This window comes from Lithobates pipiens, unplaced genomic scaffold (genome assembly GCF_037356315.1).
Source record: "Lithobates pipiens isolate NorthernLeopardFrog02 unplaced genomic scaffold, aLitPip1_a1.2 Scaffold_8, whole genome shotgun sequence".
In the NCBI taxonomy this organism is placed as follows: Eukaryota; Metazoa; Chordata; class Amphibia; order Anura; family Ranidae; genus Lithobates; species Lithobates pipiens.
Window position 1 is genome coordinate 609376327 of NW_027507903.1, and position 14763 is coordinate 609391089.

The 14763-nt window shown below is 53.1% G+C and overlaps 32 non-coding genes across 32 annotated transcripts; 16 read left to right on the top strand and 16 right to left on the bottom strand.

Annotated features, from left to right (window-relative positions):
- Nucleotides 1-56: 56 nt before the first annotated feature.
- TRNAI-AAU (transfer RNA isoleucine (anticodon AAU)) lies at nucleotides 57-130 on the bottom strand. Its single transcript has one exon. It is a non-coding gene; the product is annotated as a tRNA-Ile (tRNA).
- A 126-nt stretch (nucleotides 131-256) lies between these two features.
- On the top strand, nucleotides 257-328 carry TRNAW-CCA (transfer RNA tryptophan (anticodon CCA)). Its single transcript has one exon. It is a non-coding gene; the product is annotated as a tRNA-Trp (tRNA).
- Nucleotides 329-892: 564 nt separating this feature from the next.
- On the bottom strand, nucleotides 893-966 carry TRNAI-AAU (transfer RNA isoleucine (anticodon AAU)). Its single transcript has one exon. It is a non-coding gene; the product is annotated as a tRNA-Ile (tRNA).
- Nucleotides 967-1092: 126 nt separating this feature from the next.
- TRNAW-CCA (transfer RNA tryptophan (anticodon CCA)) lies at nucleotides 1093-1164 on the top strand. The gene has a single exon. It is a non-coding gene; the product is annotated as a tRNA-Trp (tRNA).
- Nucleotides 1165-1928: 764 nt separating this feature from the next.
- Nucleotides 1929-2000, top strand: TRNAW-CCA (transfer RNA tryptophan (anticodon CCA)). Its single transcript has one exon. It is a non-coding gene; the product is annotated as a tRNA-Trp (tRNA).
- A 564-nt stretch (nucleotides 2001-2564) lies between these two features.
- TRNAI-AAU (transfer RNA isoleucine (anticodon AAU)) lies at nucleotides 2565-2638 on the bottom strand. The gene has a single exon. It is a non-coding gene; the product is annotated as a tRNA-Ile (tRNA).
- Nucleotides 2639-2764: 126 nt separating this feature from the next.
- On the top strand, nucleotides 2765-2836 carry TRNAW-CCA (transfer RNA tryptophan (anticodon CCA)). Its single transcript has one exon. It is a non-coding gene; the product is annotated as a tRNA-Trp (tRNA).
- Nucleotides 2837-3600: 764 nt separating this feature from the next.
- Nucleotides 3601-3672, top strand: TRNAW-CCA (transfer RNA tryptophan (anticodon CCA)). The gene has a single exon. It is a non-coding gene; the product is annotated as a tRNA-Trp (tRNA).
- A 564-nt stretch (nucleotides 3673-4236) lies between these two features.
- Nucleotides 4237-4310, bottom strand: TRNAI-AAU (transfer RNA isoleucine (anticodon AAU)). Its single transcript has one exon. It is a non-coding gene; the product is annotated as a tRNA-Ile (tRNA).
- A 126-nt stretch (nucleotides 4311-4436) lies between these two features.
- TRNAW-CCA (transfer RNA tryptophan (anticodon CCA)) lies at nucleotides 4437-4508 on the top strand. The gene has a single exon. It is a non-coding gene; the product is annotated as a tRNA-Trp (tRNA).
- Nucleotides 4509-5072: 564 nt separating this feature from the next.
- On the bottom strand, nucleotides 5073-5146 carry TRNAI-AAU (transfer RNA isoleucine (anticodon AAU)). Its single transcript has one exon. It is a non-coding gene; the product is annotated as a tRNA-Ile (tRNA).
- Nucleotides 5147-5272: 126 nt separating this feature from the next.
- On the top strand, nucleotides 5273-5344 carry TRNAW-CCA (transfer RNA tryptophan (anticodon CCA)). Its single transcript has one exon. It is a non-coding gene; the product is annotated as a tRNA-Trp (tRNA).
- Nucleotides 5345-5908: 564 nt separating this feature from the next.
- TRNAI-AAU (transfer RNA isoleucine (anticodon AAU)) lies at nucleotides 5909-5982 on the bottom strand. The gene has a single exon. It is a non-coding gene; the product is annotated as a tRNA-Ile (tRNA).
- A 126-nt stretch (nucleotides 5983-6108) lies between these two features.
- On the top strand, nucleotides 6109-6180 carry TRNAW-CCA (transfer RNA tryptophan (anticodon CCA)). The gene has a single exon. It is a non-coding gene; the product is annotated as a tRNA-Trp (tRNA).
- A 564-nt stretch (nucleotides 6181-6744) lies between these two features.
- TRNAI-AAU (transfer RNA isoleucine (anticodon AAU)) lies at nucleotides 6745-6818 on the bottom strand. The gene has a single exon. It is a non-coding gene; the product is annotated as a tRNA-Ile (tRNA).
- A 126-nt stretch (nucleotides 6819-6944) lies between these two features.
- On the top strand, nucleotides 6945-7016 carry TRNAW-CCA (transfer RNA tryptophan (anticodon CCA)). Its single transcript has one exon. It is a non-coding gene; the product is annotated as a tRNA-Trp (tRNA).
- Nucleotides 7017-7580: 564 nt separating this feature from the next.
- On the bottom strand, nucleotides 7581-7654 carry TRNAI-AAU (transfer RNA isoleucine (anticodon AAU)). Its single transcript has one exon. It is a non-coding gene; the product is annotated as a tRNA-Ile (tRNA).
- Nucleotides 7655-8416: 762 nt separating this feature from the next.
- Nucleotides 8417-8490, bottom strand: TRNAI-AAU (transfer RNA isoleucine (anticodon AAU)). Its single transcript has one exon. It is a non-coding gene; the product is annotated as a tRNA-Ile (tRNA).
- A 126-nt stretch (nucleotides 8491-8616) lies between these two features.
- Nucleotides 8617-8688, top strand: TRNAW-CCA (transfer RNA tryptophan (anticodon CCA)). The gene has a single exon. It is a non-coding gene; the product is annotated as a tRNA-Trp (tRNA).
- A 564-nt stretch (nucleotides 8689-9252) lies between these two features.
- Nucleotides 9253-9326, bottom strand: TRNAI-AAU (transfer RNA isoleucine (anticodon AAU)). The gene has a single exon. It is a non-coding gene; the product is annotated as a tRNA-Ile (tRNA).
- Nucleotides 9327-9452: 126 nt separating this feature from the next.
- Nucleotides 9453-9524, top strand: TRNAW-CCA (transfer RNA tryptophan (anticodon CCA)). The gene has a single exon. It is a non-coding gene; the product is annotated as a tRNA-Trp (tRNA).
- Nucleotides 9525-10088: 564 nt separating this feature from the next.
- TRNAI-AAU (transfer RNA isoleucine (anticodon AAU)) lies at nucleotides 10089-10162 on the bottom strand. The gene has a single exon. It is a non-coding gene; the product is annotated as a tRNA-Ile (tRNA).
- Nucleotides 10163-10288: 126 nt separating this feature from the next.
- TRNAW-CCA (transfer RNA tryptophan (anticodon CCA)) lies at nucleotides 10289-10360 on the top strand. The gene has a single exon. It is a non-coding gene; the product is annotated as a tRNA-Trp (tRNA).
- Nucleotides 10361-10924: 564 nt separating this feature from the next.
- On the bottom strand, nucleotides 10925-10998 carry TRNAI-AAU (transfer RNA isoleucine (anticodon AAU)). Its single transcript has one exon. It is a non-coding gene; the product is annotated as a tRNA-Ile (tRNA).
- A 762-nt stretch (nucleotides 10999-11760) lies between these two features.
- TRNAI-AAU (transfer RNA isoleucine (anticodon AAU)) lies at nucleotides 11761-11834 on the bottom strand. Its single transcript has one exon. It is a non-coding gene; the product is annotated as a tRNA-Ile (tRNA).
- A 126-nt stretch (nucleotides 11835-11960) lies between these two features.
- TRNAW-CCA (transfer RNA tryptophan (anticodon CCA)) lies at nucleotides 11961-12032 on the top strand. Its single transcript has one exon. It is a non-coding gene; the product is annotated as a tRNA-Trp (tRNA).
- A 564-nt stretch (nucleotides 12033-12596) lies between these two features.
- TRNAI-AAU (transfer RNA isoleucine (anticodon AAU)) lies at nucleotides 12597-12670 on the bottom strand. The gene has a single exon. It is a non-coding gene; the product is annotated as a tRNA-Ile (tRNA).
- A 126-nt stretch (nucleotides 12671-12796) lies between these two features.
- TRNAW-CCA (transfer RNA tryptophan (anticodon CCA)) lies at nucleotides 12797-12868 on the top strand. Its single transcript has one exon. It is a non-coding gene; the product is annotated as a tRNA-Trp (tRNA).
- A 564-nt stretch (nucleotides 12869-13432) lies between these two features.
- Nucleotides 13433-13506, bottom strand: TRNAI-AAU (transfer RNA isoleucine (anticodon AAU)). Its single transcript has one exon. It is a non-coding gene; the product is annotated as a tRNA-Ile (tRNA).
- A 126-nt stretch (nucleotides 13507-13632) lies between these two features.
- Nucleotides 13633-13704, top strand: TRNAW-CCA (transfer RNA tryptophan (anticodon CCA)). Its single transcript has one exon. It is a non-coding gene; the product is annotated as a tRNA-Trp (tRNA).
- Nucleotides 13705-14268: 564 nt separating this feature from the next.
- Nucleotides 14269-14342, bottom strand: TRNAI-AAU (transfer RNA isoleucine (anticodon AAU)). The gene has a single exon. It is a non-coding gene; the product is annotated as a tRNA-Ile (tRNA).
- Nucleotides 14343-14468: 126 nt separating this feature from the next.
- Nucleotides 14469-14540, top strand: TRNAW-CCA (transfer RNA tryptophan (anticodon CCA)). The gene has a single exon. It is a non-coding gene; the product is annotated as a tRNA-Trp (tRNA).
- The last annotated feature ends 223 nt before the right edge of the window (nucleotides 14541-14763 follow it).

Sequence of the window (14763 nt, forward strand, 5' to 3'; positions counted from 1 at the left end):
ACTAGGCCAAGCGCCGACGGCCATAGGAATCCACCGCGGTTGGAATAAAAGGGCAATGGCCCGTACGGGGATCGAACCCGCGACCTTGGCGTTATTAGCACCACGCTCTAACCAACTGAGCTAACCGGCCGAAACTTGCATAGGGAGAGCCGGCCAAAGCTGGCACAGGGCTATCAGGGCAACCAGGTCAATCTGTGGGCAACCGCTGAAGAATTGACGCCGGAGTAGCCTAAAGCTTTCCAGAGCCACCACAGCTGACCTCGTGGCGCAACGGTAGCGCGTCTGACTCCAGATCAGAAGGTTGCGTGTTCAAATCACGTCGGGGTCATGTTGGTTTTCATCGTCACCCACCGAAGCCAGGCTCCTCTGGCCCCTCCGCGTTGTCCCATCATTCCATTCCGGCTCCCACCCACGCAGGCTCCCGATCACCCTCAGAAGGCTGGGTGAACAGCCAAACCTAAAGAGCATGTGCCGTAGGCCTGGAAGAAGCTCCACTCCTGGGCTCATAGCATTGGGTGGAGGGTTGCAAAGCCTCAAATTAATAAGAATCAAGCATGTAAAACCTGCAAGGGTCAGAAGGTGCTTTGCAAGGCGTTATGGGTTGTTTTTCTTTCCCGAAGAATACATGTCTTACCTCGGGTTCTAACATAAGCGTGCAGAGAGGCTCCAGGGCTTGTGGCGTCAGCTAACTTTTTGTTTTCCCACAATCTTTAGCAGATATGGTTCTGGATCTTGGAGCCTTGAGGTGTTGTGGGACATAATTAAGCTGGGACATAATTAAGCTGCGCCACTAGCGAAATAGGCATCTTTGCTATCCGTTGAGTAGGTTAAAGAAAACTAGGCCAAGCGCCGACGGCCATAGGAATCCACCGCGGTTGGAATAAAAGGGCAATGGCCCGTACGGGGATCGAACCCGCGACCTTGGCGTTATTAGCACCACGCTCTAACCAACTGAGCTAACCGGCCGAAACTTGCATAGGGAGAGCCGGCCAAAGCTGGCACAGGGCTATCAGGGCAACCAGGTCAATCTGTGGGCAACCGCTGAAGAATTGACGCCGGAGTAGCCTAAAGCTTTCCAGAGCCACCACAGCTGACCTCGTGGCGCAACGGTAGCGCGTCTGACTCCAGATCAGAAGGTTGCGTGTTCAAATCACGTCGGGGTCATGTTGGTTTTCATCGTCACCCACCCAAGCCAGGCTCCTCTGGCCCCTCCGCGTTGTCCCATCATTCCATTCCGGCTCCCACCCACGCAGGCTCCCGATCACCCTCAGAAGGCTGGGTGAACAGCCAAACCTAAAGAGCATGTGCCGTAGGCCTGGAAGAAGCTCCACTCCTGGGCTCATAGCATTGGGTGGAGGGTTGCAAAGCCTCAAATTAATAAGAATCAAGCATGTAAAACCTGCAAGGGTCAGAAGGTGCTTTGCAAGGCGTTATGGGTTGTTTTTCTTTCCCGAAGAATACATGTCTTACCTCGGGTTCTAACATAAGCGTGCAGAGAGGCTCCAGGGCTTGTGGCGTCAGCTAACTTTTTGTTTTCCCACAATCTTTAGCAGATATGGTTCTGGATCTTGGAGCCTTGAGGTGTTGTGGGACATAATTAAGCTGGGACATAATTAAGCTGCGCCACTAGCGAAATAGGCATCTTTGCTATCCGTTGAGTAGGTTAAAGAAAACTAGGCCAAGCGCCGACGGCCATAGGAATCCACCGCGGTTGGAATAAAAGGGCAATGGCCCGTACGGGGATCGAACCCGCAACCTTGGCGTTATTAGCACCACGCTCTAACCAACTGAGCTAACCGGCCGAAACTTGCATAGGGAGAGCCGGCCAAAGCTGGCACAGGGCTATCAGGGCAACCAGGTCAATCTGTGGGCAACCGCTGAAGAATTGACGCCGGAGTAGCCTAAAGCTTTCCAGAGCCACCACAGCTGACCTCGTGGCGCAACGGTAGCGCGTCTGACTCCAGATCAGAAGGTTGCGTGTTCAAATCACGTCGGGGTCATGTTGGTTTTCATCGTCACCCACCCAAGCCAGGCTCCTCTGGCCCCTCCGCGTTGTCCCATCATTCCATTCCGGCTCCCACCCACGCAGGCTCCCGATCACCCTCAGAAGGCTGGGTGAACAGCCAAACCTAAAGAGCATGTGCCGTAGGCCTGGAAGAAGCTCCACTCCTGGGCTCATAGCATTGGGTGGAGGGTTGCAAAGCCTCAAATTAATAAGAATCAAGCATGTAAAACCTGCAAGGGTCAGAAGGTGCTTTGCAAGGCGTTATGGGTTGTTTTTCTTTCCCGAAGAATACATGTCTTACCTCGGGTTCTAACATAAGCGTGCAGAGAGGCTCCAGGGCTTGTGGCGTCAGCTAACTTTTTGTTTTCCCACAATCTTTAGCAGATATGGTTCTGGATCTTGGAGCCTTGAGGTGTTGTGGGACATAATTAAGCTGGGACATAATTAAGCTGCGCCACTAGCGAAATAGGCATCTTTGCTATCCGTTGAGTAGGTTAAAGAAAACTAGGCCAAGCGCCGACGGCCATAGGAATCCACCGCGGTTGGAATAAAAGGGCAATGGCCCGTACGGGGATCGAACCCGCGACCTTGGCGTTATTAGCACCACGCTCTAACCAACTGAGCTAACCGGCCGAAACTTGCATAGGGAGAGCCGGCCAAAGCTGGCACAGGGCTATCAGGGCAACCAGGTCAATCTGTGGGCAACCGCTGAAGAATTGACGCCGGAGTAGCCTAAAGCTTTCCAGAGCCACCACAGCTGACCTCGTGGCGCAACGGTAGCGCGTCTGACTCCAGATCAGAAGGTTGCGTGTTCAAATCACGTCGGGGTCATGTTGGTTTTCATCGTCACCCACCCAAGCCAGGCTCCTCTGGCCCCTCCGCGTTGTCCCATCATTCCATTCCGGCTCCCACCCACGCAGGCTCCCGATCACCCTCAGAAGGCTGGGTGAACAGCCAAACCTAAAGAGCATGTGCCGTAGGCCTGGAAGAAGCTCCACTCCTGGGCTCATAGCATTGGGTGGAGGGTTGCAAAGCCTCAAATTAATAAGAATCAAGCATGTAAAACCTGCAAGGGTCAGAAGGTGCTTTGCAAGGCGTTATGGGTTGTTTTTCTTTCCCGAAGAATACATGTCTTACCTCGGGTTCTAACATAAGCGTGCAGAGAGGCTCCAGGGCTTGTGGCGTCAGCTAACTTTTTGTTTTCCCACAATCTTTAGCAGATATGGTTCTGGATCTTGGAGCCTTGAGGTGTTGTGGGACATAATTAAGCTGGGACATAATTAAGCTGCGCCACTAGCGAAATAGGCATCTTTGCTATCCGTTGAGTAGGTTAAAGAAAACTAGGCCAAGCGCCGACGGCCATAGGAATCCACCGCGGTTGGAATAAAAGGGCAATGGCCCGTACGGGGATCGAACCCGCAACCTTGGCGTTATTAGCACCACGCTCTAACCAACTGAGCTAACCGGCCGAAACTTGCATAGGGAGAGCCGGCCAAAGCTGGCACAGGGCTATCAGGGCAACCAGGTCAATCTGTGGGCAACCGCTGAAGAATTGACGCCGGAGTAGCCTAAAGCTTTCCAGAGCCACCACAGCTGACCTCGTGGCGCAACGGTAGCGCGTCTGACTCCAGATCAGAAGGTTGCGTGTTCAAATCACGTCGGGGTCATGTTGGTTTTCATCGTCACCCACCCAAGCCAGGCTCCTCTGGCCCCTCCGCGTTGTCCCATCATTCCATTCCGGCTCCCACCCACGCAGGCTCCCGATCACCCTCAGAAGGCTGGGTGAACAGCCAAACCTAAAGAGCATGTGCCGTAGGCCTGGAAGAAGCTCCACTCCTGGGCTCATAGCATTGGGTGGAGGGTTGCAAAGCCTCAAATTAATAAGAATCAAGCATGTAAAACCTGCAAGGGTCAGAAGGTGCTTTGCAAGGCGTTATGGGTTGTTTTTCTTTCCCGAAGAATACATGTCTTACCTCGGGTTCTAACATAAGCGTGCAGAGAGGCTCCAGGGCTTGTGGCGTCAGCTAACTTTTTGTTTTCCCACAATCTTTAGCAGATATGGTTCTGGATCTTGGAGCCTTGAGGTGTTGTGGGACATAATTAAGCTGGGACATAATTAAGCTGCGCCACTAGCGAAATAGGCATCTTTGCTATCCGTTGAGTAGGTTAAAGAAAACTAGGCCAAGCGCCGACGGCCATAGGAATCCACCGCGGTTGGAATAAAAGGGCAATGGCCCGTACGGGGATCGAACCCGCGACCTTGGCGTTATTAGCACCACGCTCTAACCAACTGAGCTAACCGGCCGAAACTTGCATAGGGAGAGCCGGCCAAAGCTGGCACAGGGCTATCAGGGCAACCAGGTCAATCTGTGGGCAACCGCTGAAGAATTGACGCCGGAGTAGCCTAAAGCTTTCCAGAGCCACCACAGCTGACCTCGTGGCGCAAAGGTAGCGCGTCTGACTCCAGATCAGAAGGTTGCGTGTTCAAATCACGTCGGGGTCATGTTGGTTTTCATCGTCACCCACCCAAGCCAGGCTCCTCTGGCCCCTCCGCGTTGTCCCATCATTCCATTCCGGCTCCCACCCACGCAGGCTCCCGATCACCCTCAGAAGGCTGGGTGAACAGCCAAACCTAAAGAGCATGTGCCGTAGGCCTGGAAGAAGCTCCACTCCTGGGCTCATAGCATTGGGTGGAGGGTTGCAAAGCCTCAAATTAATAAGAATCAAGCATGTAAAACCTGCAAGGGTCAGAAGGTGCTTTGCAAGGCGTTATGGGTTGTTTTTCTTTCCCGAAGAATACATGTCTTACCTCGGGTTCTAACATAAGCGTGCAGAGAGGCTCCAGGGCTTGTGGCGTCAGCTAACTTTTTGTTTTCCCACAATCTTTAGCAGATATGGTTCTGGATCTTGGAGCCTTGAGGTGTTGTGGGACATAATTAAGCTGGGACATAATTAAGCTGCGCCACTAGCGAAATAGGCATCTTTGCTATCCGTTGAGTAGGTTAAAGAAAACTAGGCCAAGCGCCGACGGCCATAGGAATCCACCGCGGTTGGAATAAAAGGGCAATGGCCCGTACGGGGATCGAACCCGCGACCTTGGCGTTATTAGCACCACGCTCTAACCAACTGAGCTAACCGGCCGAAACTTGCATAGGGAGAGCCGGCCAAAGCTGGCACAGGGCTATCAGGGCAACCAGGTCAATCTGTGGGCAACCGCTGAAGAATTGACGCCGGAGTAGCCTAAAGCTTTCCAGAGCCACCACAGCTGACCTCGTGGCGCAACGGTAGCGCGTCTGACTCCAGATCAGAAGGTTGCGTGTTCAAATCACGTCGGGGTCATGTTGGTTTTCATCGTCACCCACCCAAGCCAGGCTCCTCTGGCCCCTCCGCGTTGTCCCATCATTCCATTCCGGCTCCCACCCACGCAGGCTCCCGATCACCCTCAGAAGGCTGGGTGAACAGCCAAACCTAAAGAGCATGTGCCGTAGGCCTGGAAGAAGCTCCACTCCTGGGCTCATAGCATTGGGTGGAGGGTTGCAAAGCCTCAAATTAATAAGAATCAAGCATGTAAAACCTGCAAGGGTCAGAAGGTGCTTTGCAAGGCGTTATGGGTTGTTTTTCTTTCCCGAAGAATACATGTCTTACCTCGGGTTCTAACATAAGCGTGCAGAGAGGCTCCAGGGCTTGTGGCGTCAGCTAACTTTTTGTTTTCCCACAATCTTTAGCAGATATGGTTCTGGATCTTGGAGCCTTGAGGTGTTGTGGGACATAATTAAGCTGGGACATAATTAAGCTGCGCCACTAGCGAAATAGGCATCTTTGCTATCCGTTGAGTAGGTTAAAGAAAACTAGGCCAAGCGCCGACGGCCATAGGAATCCACCGCGGTTGGAATAAAAGGGCAATGGCCCGTACGGGGATCGAACCCGCGACCTTGGCGTTATTAGCACCACGCTCTAACCAACTGAGCTAACCGGCCGAAACTTGCATAGGGAGAGCCGGCCAAAGCTGGCACAGGGCTATCAGGGCAACCAGGTCAATCTGTGGGCAACCGCTGAAGAATTGACGCCGGAGTAGCCTAAAGCTTTCCAGAGCCACCACAGCTGACCTCGTGGCGCAACGGTAGCGCGTCTGACTCCAGATCAGAAGGTTGCGTGTTCAAATCACGTCGGGGTCATGTTGGTTTTCATCGTCACCCACCCAAGCCAGGCTCCTCTGGCCCCTCCGCGTTGTCCCATCATTCCATTCCGGCTCCCACCCACGCAGGCTCCCGATCACCCTCAGAAGGCTGGGTGAACAGCCAAACCTAAAGAGCATGTGCCGTAGGCCTGGAAGAAGCTCCACTCCTGGGCTCATAGCATTGGGTGGAGGGTTGCAAAGCCTCAAATTAATAAGAATCAAGCATGTAAAACCTGCAAGGGTCAGAAGGTGCTTTGCAAGGCGTTATGGGTTGTTTTTCTTTCCCGAAGAATACATGTCTTACCTCGGGTTCTAACATAAGCGTGCAGAGAGGCTCCAGGGCTTGTGGCGTCAGCTAACTTTTTGTTTTCCCACAATCTTTAGCAGATATGGTTCTGGATCTTGGAGCCTTGAGGTGTTGTGGGACATAATTAAGCTGGGACATAATTAAGCTGCGCCACTAGCGAAATAGGCATCTTTGCTATCCGTTGAGTAGGTTAAAGAAAACTAGGCCAAGCGCCGACGGCCATAGGAATCCACCGCGGTTGGAATAAAAGGGCAATGGCCCGTACGGGGATCGAACCCGCGACCTTGGCGTTATTAGCACCACGCTCTAACCAACTGAGCTAACCGGCCGAAACTTGCATAGGGAGAGCCGGCCAAAGCTGGCACAGGGCTATCAGGGCAACCAGGTCAATCTGTGGGCAACCGCTGAAGAATTGACGCCGGAGTAGCCTAAAGCTTTCCAGAGCCACCACAGCTGACCTCGTGGCGCAACGGTAGCGCGTCTGACTCCAGATCAGAAGGTTGCGTGTTCAAATCACGTCGGGGTCATGTTGGTTTTCATCGTCACCCACCCAAGCCAGGCTCCTCTGGCCCCTCCGCGTTGTCCCATCATTCCATTCCGGCTCCCACCCACGCAGGCTCCCGATCACCCTCAGAAGGCTGGGTGAACAGCCAAACCTAAAGAGCATGTGCCGTAGGCCTGGAAGAAGCTCCACTCCTGGGCTCATAGCATTGGGTGGAGGGTTGCAAAGCCTCAAATTAATAAGAATCAAGCATGTAAAACCTGCAAGGGTCAGAAGGTGCTTTGCAAGGCGTTATGGGTTGTTTTTCTTTCCCGAAGAATACATGTCTTACCTCGGGTTCTAACATAAGCGTGCAGAGAGGCTCCAGGGCTTGTGGCGTCAGCTAACTTTTTGTTTTCCCACAATCTTTAGCAGATATGGTTCTGGATCTTGGAGCCTTGAGGTGTTGTGGGACATAATTAAGCTGGGACATAATTAAGCTGCGCCACTAGCGAAATAGGCATCTTTGCTATCCGTTGAGTAGGTTAAAGAAAACTAGGCCAAGCGCCGACGGCCATAGGAATCCACCGCGGTTGGAATAAAAGGGCAATGGCCCGTACGGGGATCGAACCCGCGACCTTGGCGTTATTAGCACCACGCTCTAACCAACTGAGCTAACCGGCCGAAACTTGCATAGGGAGAGCCGGCCAAAGCTGGCACAGGGCTATCAGGGCAACCAGGTCAATCTGTGGGCAACCGCTGAAGAATTGACGCCGGAGTAGCCTAAAGCTTTCCCGAGCCACCACAGCTGACCTCGTGGCGCAACTGTAGCGCGTCTGACTCCAGATCAGAAGGTTGCGTGTTCAAATCACGTCGGGGTCATGTTGGTTTTCATCGTCACCCACCCAAGCCAGGCTCCTCTGGCCCCTCCGCGCTGTCCCATCATTCCATTCCGGCTCCCACCCACGCAGGCTCCCGATCACCCTCAGAAGGCTGGGTGAACAGCCAAACCTAAAGAGCATGTGCCGTAGGCCTGGAAGAAGCTCCACTCCTGGGCTCATAGCATTGGGTGGAGGGTTGCAAAGCCTCAAATTAATAAGAATCAAGCATGTAAAACCTGCAAGGGTCAGAAGGTGCTTTGCAAGGCGTTATGGGTTGTTTTTCTTTCCCGAAGAATACATGTCTTACCTCGGGTTCTAACATAAGCGTGCAGAGAGGCTCCAGGGCTTGTGGCGTCAGCTAACTTTTTGTTTTCCCACAATCTTTAGCAGATATGGTTCTGGATCTTGGAGCCTTGAGGTGTTGTGGGACATAATTAAGCTGGGACATAATTAAGCTGCGCCACTAGCGAAATAGGCATCTTTGCTATCCGTTGAGTAGGTTAAAGAAAACTAGGCCAAGCGCCGACGGCCATAGGAATCCACCGCGGTTGGAATAAAAGGGCAATGGCCCGTACGGGGATCGAACCCGCGACCTTGGCGTTATTAGCACCACGCTCTAACCAACTGAGCTAACCGGCCGAAACTTGCATAGGGAGAGCCGGCCAAAGCTGGCACAGGGCTATCAGGGCAACCAGGTCAATCTGTGGGCAACCGCTGAAGAATTGACGCCGGAGTAGCCTAAAGCTTTCCAGAGCCACCACAGCTGACCTCGTGGCGCAAAGGTAGCGCGTCTGACTCCAGATCAGAAGGTTGCGTGTTCAAATCACGTCGGGGTCATGTTGGTTTTCATCGTCACCCACCCAAGCCAGGCTCCTCTGGCCCCTCCGCGTTGTCCCATCATTCCATTCCGGCTCCCACCCACGCAGGCTCCCGATCACCCTCAGAAGGCTGGGTGAACAGCCAAACCTAAAGAGCATGTGCCGTAGGCCTGGAAGAAGCTCCACTCCTGGGCTCATAGCATTGGGTGGAGGGTTGCAAAGCCTCAAATTAATAAGAATCAAGCATGTAAAACCTGCAAGGGTCAGAAGGTGCTTTGCAAGGCGTTATGGGTTGTTTTTCTTTCCCGAAGAATACATGTCTTACCTCGGGTTCTAACATAAGCGTGCAGAGAGGCTCCAGGGCTTGTGGCGTCAGCTAACTTTTTGTTTTCCCACAATCTTTAGCAGATATGGTTCTGGATCTTGGAGCCTTGAGGTGTTGTGGGACATAATTAAGCTGGGACATAATTAAGCTGCGCCACTAGCGAAATAGGCATCTTTGCTATCCGTTGAGTAGGTTAAAGAAAACTAGGCCAAGCGCCGACGGCCATAGGAATCCACCGCGGTTGGAATAAAAGGGCAATGGCCCGTACGGGGATCGAACCCGCGACCTTGGCGTTATTAGCACCACGCTCTAACCAACTGAGCTAACCGGCCGAAACTTGCATAGGGAGAGCCGGCCAAAGCTGGCACAGGGCTATCAGGGCAACCAGGTCAATCTGTGGGCAACCGCTGAAGAATTGACGCCGGAGTAGCCTAAAGCTTTCCAGAGCCACCACAGCTGACCTCGTGGCGCAACGGTAGCGCGTCTGACTCCAGATCAGAAGGTTGCGTGTTCAAATCACGTCGGGGTCATGTTGGTTTTCATCGTCACCCACCCAAGCCAGGCTCCTCTGGCCCCTCCGCGTTGTCCCATCATTCCATTCCGGCTCCCACCCACGCAGGCTCCCGATCACCCTCAGAAGGCTGGGTGAACAGCCAAACCTAAAGAGCATGTGCCGTAGGCCTGGAAGAAGCTCCACTCCTGGGCTCATAGCATTGGGTGGAGGGTTGCAAAGCCTCAAATTAATAAGAATCAAGCATGTAAAACCTGCAAGGGTCAGAAGGTGCTTTGCAAGGCGTTATGGGTTGTTTTTCTTTCCCGAAGAATACATGTCTTACCTCGGGTTCTAACATAAGCGTGCAGAGAGGCTCCAGGGCTTGTGGCGTCAGCTAACTTTTTGTTTTCCCACAATCTTTAGCAGATATGGTTCTGGATCTTGGAGCCTTGAGGTGTTGTGGGACATAATTAAGCTGGGACATAATTAAGCTGCGCCACTAGCGAAATAGGCATCTTTGCTATCCGTTGAGTAGGTTAAAGAAAACTAGGCCAAGCGCCGACGGCCATAGGAATCCACCGCGGTTGGAATAAAAGGGCAATGGCCCGTACGGGGATCGAACCCGCGACCTTGGCGTTATTAGCACCACGCTCTAACCAACTGAGCTAACCGGCCGAAACTTGCATAGGGAGAGCCGGCCAAAGCTGGCACAGGGCTATCAGGGCAACCAGGTCAATCTGTGGGCAACCGCTGAAGAATTGACGCCGGAGTAGCCTAAAGCTTTCCAGAGCCACCACAGCTGACCTCGTGGCGCAACGGTAGCGCGTCTGACTCCAGATCAGAAGGTTGCGTGTTCAAATCACGTCGGGGTCATGTTGGTTTTCATCGTCACCCACCCAAGCCAGGCTCCTCTGGCCCCTCCGCGTTGTCCCATCATTCCATTCCGGCTCCCACCCACGCAGGCTCCCGATCACCCTCAGAAGGCTGGGTGAACAGCCAAACCTAAAGAGCATGTGCCGTAGGCCTGGAAGAAGCTCCACTCCTGGGCTCATAGCATTGGGTGGAGGGTTGCAAAGCCTCAAATTAATAAGAATCAAGCATGTAAAACCTGTAAGGGTCAGAAGGTGCTTTGCAAGGCGTTATGGGTTGTTTTTCTTTCCCGAAGAATACATGTCTTACCTCGGGTTCTAACATAAGCGTGCAGAGAGGCTCCAGGGCTTGTGGCGTCAGCTAACTTTTTGTTTTCCCACAATCTTTAGCAGATATGGTTCTGGATCTTGGAGCCTTGAGGTGTTGTGGGACATAATTAAGCTGGGACATAATTAAGCTGCGCCACTAGCGAAATAGGCATCTTTGCTATCCGTTGAGTAGGTTAAAGAAAACTAGGCCAAGCGCCGACGGCCATAGGAATCCACCGCGGTTGGAATAAAAGGGCAATGGCCCGTACGGGGATCGAACCCGCGACCTTGGCGTTATTAGCACCACGCTCTAACCAACTGAGCTAACCGGCCGAAACTTGCATAGGGAGAGCCGGCCAAAGCTGGCACAGGGCTATCAGGGCAACCAGGTCAATCTGTGGGCAACCGCTGAAGAATTGACGCCGGAGTAGCCTAAAGCTTTCCAGAGCCACCACAGCTGACCTCGTGGCGCAACGGTAGCGCGTCTGACTCCAGATCAGAAGGTTGCATGTTCAAATCACGTCGGGGTCATGTTGGTTTTCATCGTCACCCACCCAAGCCAGGCTCCTCTGGCCCCTCCGCGTTGTCCCATCATTCCATTCCGGCTCCCACCCACGCAGGCTCCCGATCACCCTCAGAAGGCTGGGTGAACAGCCAAACCTAAAGAGCATGTGCCGTAGGCCTGGAAGAAGCTCCACTCCTGGGCTCATAGCATTGGGTGGAGGGTTGCAAAGCCTCAAATTAATAAGAATCAAGCATGTAAAACCTGCAAGGGTCAGAAGGTGCTTTGCAAGGCGTTATGGGTTGTTTTTCTTTCCCGAAGAATACATGTCTTACCTCGGGTTCTAACATAAGCGTGCAGAGAGGCTCCAGGGCTTGTGGCGTCAGCTAACTTTTTGTTTTCCCACAATCTTTAGCAGATATGGTTCTGGATCTTGGAGCCTTGAGGTGTTGTGGGACATAATTAAGCTGGGACATAATTAAGCTGCGCCACTAGCGAAATAGGCATCTTTGCTATCCGTTGAGTAGGTTAAAGAAAACTAGGCCAAGCGCCGACGGCCATAGGAATCCACCGCGGTTGGAATAAAAGGGCAATGGCCCGTACGGGGATCGAACCCGCGACCTTGGCGTTATTAGCACCACGCTCTAACCAACTGAGCTAACCGGCCGAAACTTGCATAGGGAGAGCCGGCCAAAGCTGGCACAGGGCTATCAGGGCAACCAGGTCAATCTGTGGGCAACCGCTGAAGAATTGACGCCGGAGTAGCCTAAAGCTTTCCAGAGCCACCACAGCTGACCTCGTGGCGCAACGGTAGCGCGTCTGACTCCAGATCAGAAGGTTGCGTGTTCAAATCACGTCGGGGTCATGTTGGTTTTCATCGTCACCCACCCAAGCCAGGCTCCTCTGGCCCCTCCGCGTTGTCCCATCATTCCATTCCGGCTCCCACCCACGCAGGCTCCCGATCACCCTCAGAAGGCTGGGTGAACAGCCAAACCTAAAGAGCATGTGCCGTAGGCCTGGAAGAAGCTCCACTCCTGGGCTCATAGCATTGGGTGGAGGGTTGCAAAGCCTCAAATTAATAAGAATCAAGCATGTAAAACCTGCAAGGGTCAGAAGGTGCTTTGCAAGGTGTTATGGGTTGTTTTTCTTTCCCGAAGAATACATGTCTTACCTCGGGTTCTAACATAAGCGTGCAGAGAGGCTCCAGGGCTTGTGGCGTCAGCTAACTTTTTGTTTTCCCACAATCTTTAGCAGATATGGTTCTGGATCTTGGAGCCTTGAGGTGTTGTGGGACATAATTAAGCTGGGACATAATTAAGCTGCGCCACTAGCGAAATAGGCATCTTTGCTATCCGTTGAGTAGGTTAAAGAAAACTAGGCCAAGCGCCGACGGCCATAGGAATCCACCGCGGTTGGAATAAAAGGGCAATGGCCCGTACGGGGATCGAACCCGCGACCTTGGCGTTATTAGCACCACGCTCTAACCAACTGAGCTAACCGGCCGAAACTTGCATAGGGAGAGCCGGCCAAAGCTGGCACAGGGCTATCAGGGCAACCAGGTCAATCTGTGGGCAACCGCTGAAGAATTGACGCCGGAGTAGCCTAAAGCTTTCCAGAGCCACCACAGCTGACCTCGTGGCGCAACGGTAGCGCGTCTGACTCCAGATCAGAAGGTTGCGTGTTCAAATCACGTCGGGGTCATGTTGGTTTTCATCGTCACCCACCCAAGCCAGGCTCCTCTGGCCCCTCCGCGTTGTCCCATCATTCCATTCCGGCTCCCACCCACGCAGGCTCCCGATCACCCTCAGAAGGCTGGGTGAACAGCCAAACCTAAAGAGCATGTGCCGTAGGCCTGGAAGAAGCTCCACTCCTGGGCTCATAGCATTGGGTGGAGGGTTGCAAAGCCTCAAATTAATAAGAATCAAGCATGTAAAACCTGCAAGGGTCAGAAGGTGCTTTGCAAGGCGTTATGGGTTGTTTTTCTTTCCCGAAGAATACATGTCTTACCTCGGGTTCTAACATAAGCGTGCAGAGAGGCTCCAGGGCTTGTGGCGTCAGCTAACTTTTTGTTTTCCCACAATCTTTAGCAGATATGGTTCTGGATCTTGGAGCCTTGAGGTGTTGTGGGACATAATTAAGCTGGGACATAATTAAGCTGCGCCACTAGCGAAATAGGCATCTTTGCTATCCGTTGAGTAGGTTAAAGAAAACTAGGCCAAGCGCCGACGGCCATAGGAATCCACCGCGGTTGGAATAAAAGGGCAATGGCCCGTACGGGGATCGAACCCGCGACCTTGGCGTTATTAGCACCACGCTCTAACCAACTGAGCTAACCGGCCGAAACTTGCATAGGGAGAGCCGGCCAAAGCTGGCACAGGGCTATCAGGGCAACCAGGTCAATCTGTGGGCAACCGCTGAAGAATTGACGCCGGAGTAGCCTAAAGCTTTCCAGAGCCACCACAGCTGACCTCGTGGCGCAACGGTAGCGCGTCTGACTCCAGATCAGAAGGTTGCGTGTTCAAATCACGTCGGGGTCATGTTGGTTTTCATCGTCACCCACCCAAGCCAGGCTCCTCTGGCCCCTCCGCGTTGTCCCATCATTCCATTCCGGCTCCCACCCACGCAGGCTCCCGATCACCCTCAGAAGGCTGGGTGAACAGCCAAACCTAAAGAGCATGTGCCGTAGGCCTGGAAGAAGCTCCACTCCTGGGCTCATAGCATTGGGTGGAGGGTTGCAAAGCCTCAAATTAATAAGAATCAAGCATGTAAAACCTGCAAGGGTCAGAAGGTGCTTTGCAAGGCGTTATGGGTTGTTTTTCTTTCCCGAAGAATACATGTCTTACCTCGGGTTCTAACATAAGCGTGCAGAGAGGCTCCAGGGCTTGTGACGTCAGCTAACTTTTTGTTTTCCCACAATCTTTAGCAGATATGGTTCTGGATCTTGGAGCCTTGAGGTGTTGTGGGACATAATTAAGCTGGGACATAATTAAGCTGCGCCACTAGCGAAATAGGCATCTTTGCTATCCGTTGAGTAGGTTAAAGAAAACTAGGCCAAGCGCCGACGGCCATAGGAATCCACCGCGGTTGGAATAAAAGGGCAATGGCCCGTACGGGGATCGAACCCGCGACCTTGGCGTTATTAGCACCACGCTCTAACCAACTGAGCTAACCGGCCGAAACTTGCATAGGGAGAGCCGGCCAAAGCTGGCACAGGGCTATCAGGGCAACCAGGTCAATCTGTGGGCAACCGCTGAAGAATTGACGCCGGAGTAGCCTAAAGCTTTCCAGAGCCACCACAGCTGACCTCGTGGCGCAACGGTAGCGCGTCTGACTCCAGATCAGAAGGTTGCGTGTTCAAATCACGTCGGGGTCATGTTGGTTTTCATCGTCACCCACCCAAGCCAGGCTCCTCTGGCCCCTCCGCGTTGTCCCATCATTCCATTCCGGCTCCCACCCACGCAGGCTCCCGATCACCCTCAGAAGGCTGGGTGAACAGCCAAACCTAAAGAGCATGTGCCGTAGGCCTGGAAGAAGCTCCACTCCTGGGCTCATAGCATTGGGTGGAGGGTTGCAAAGCCTCAAATTAATAAGAATCA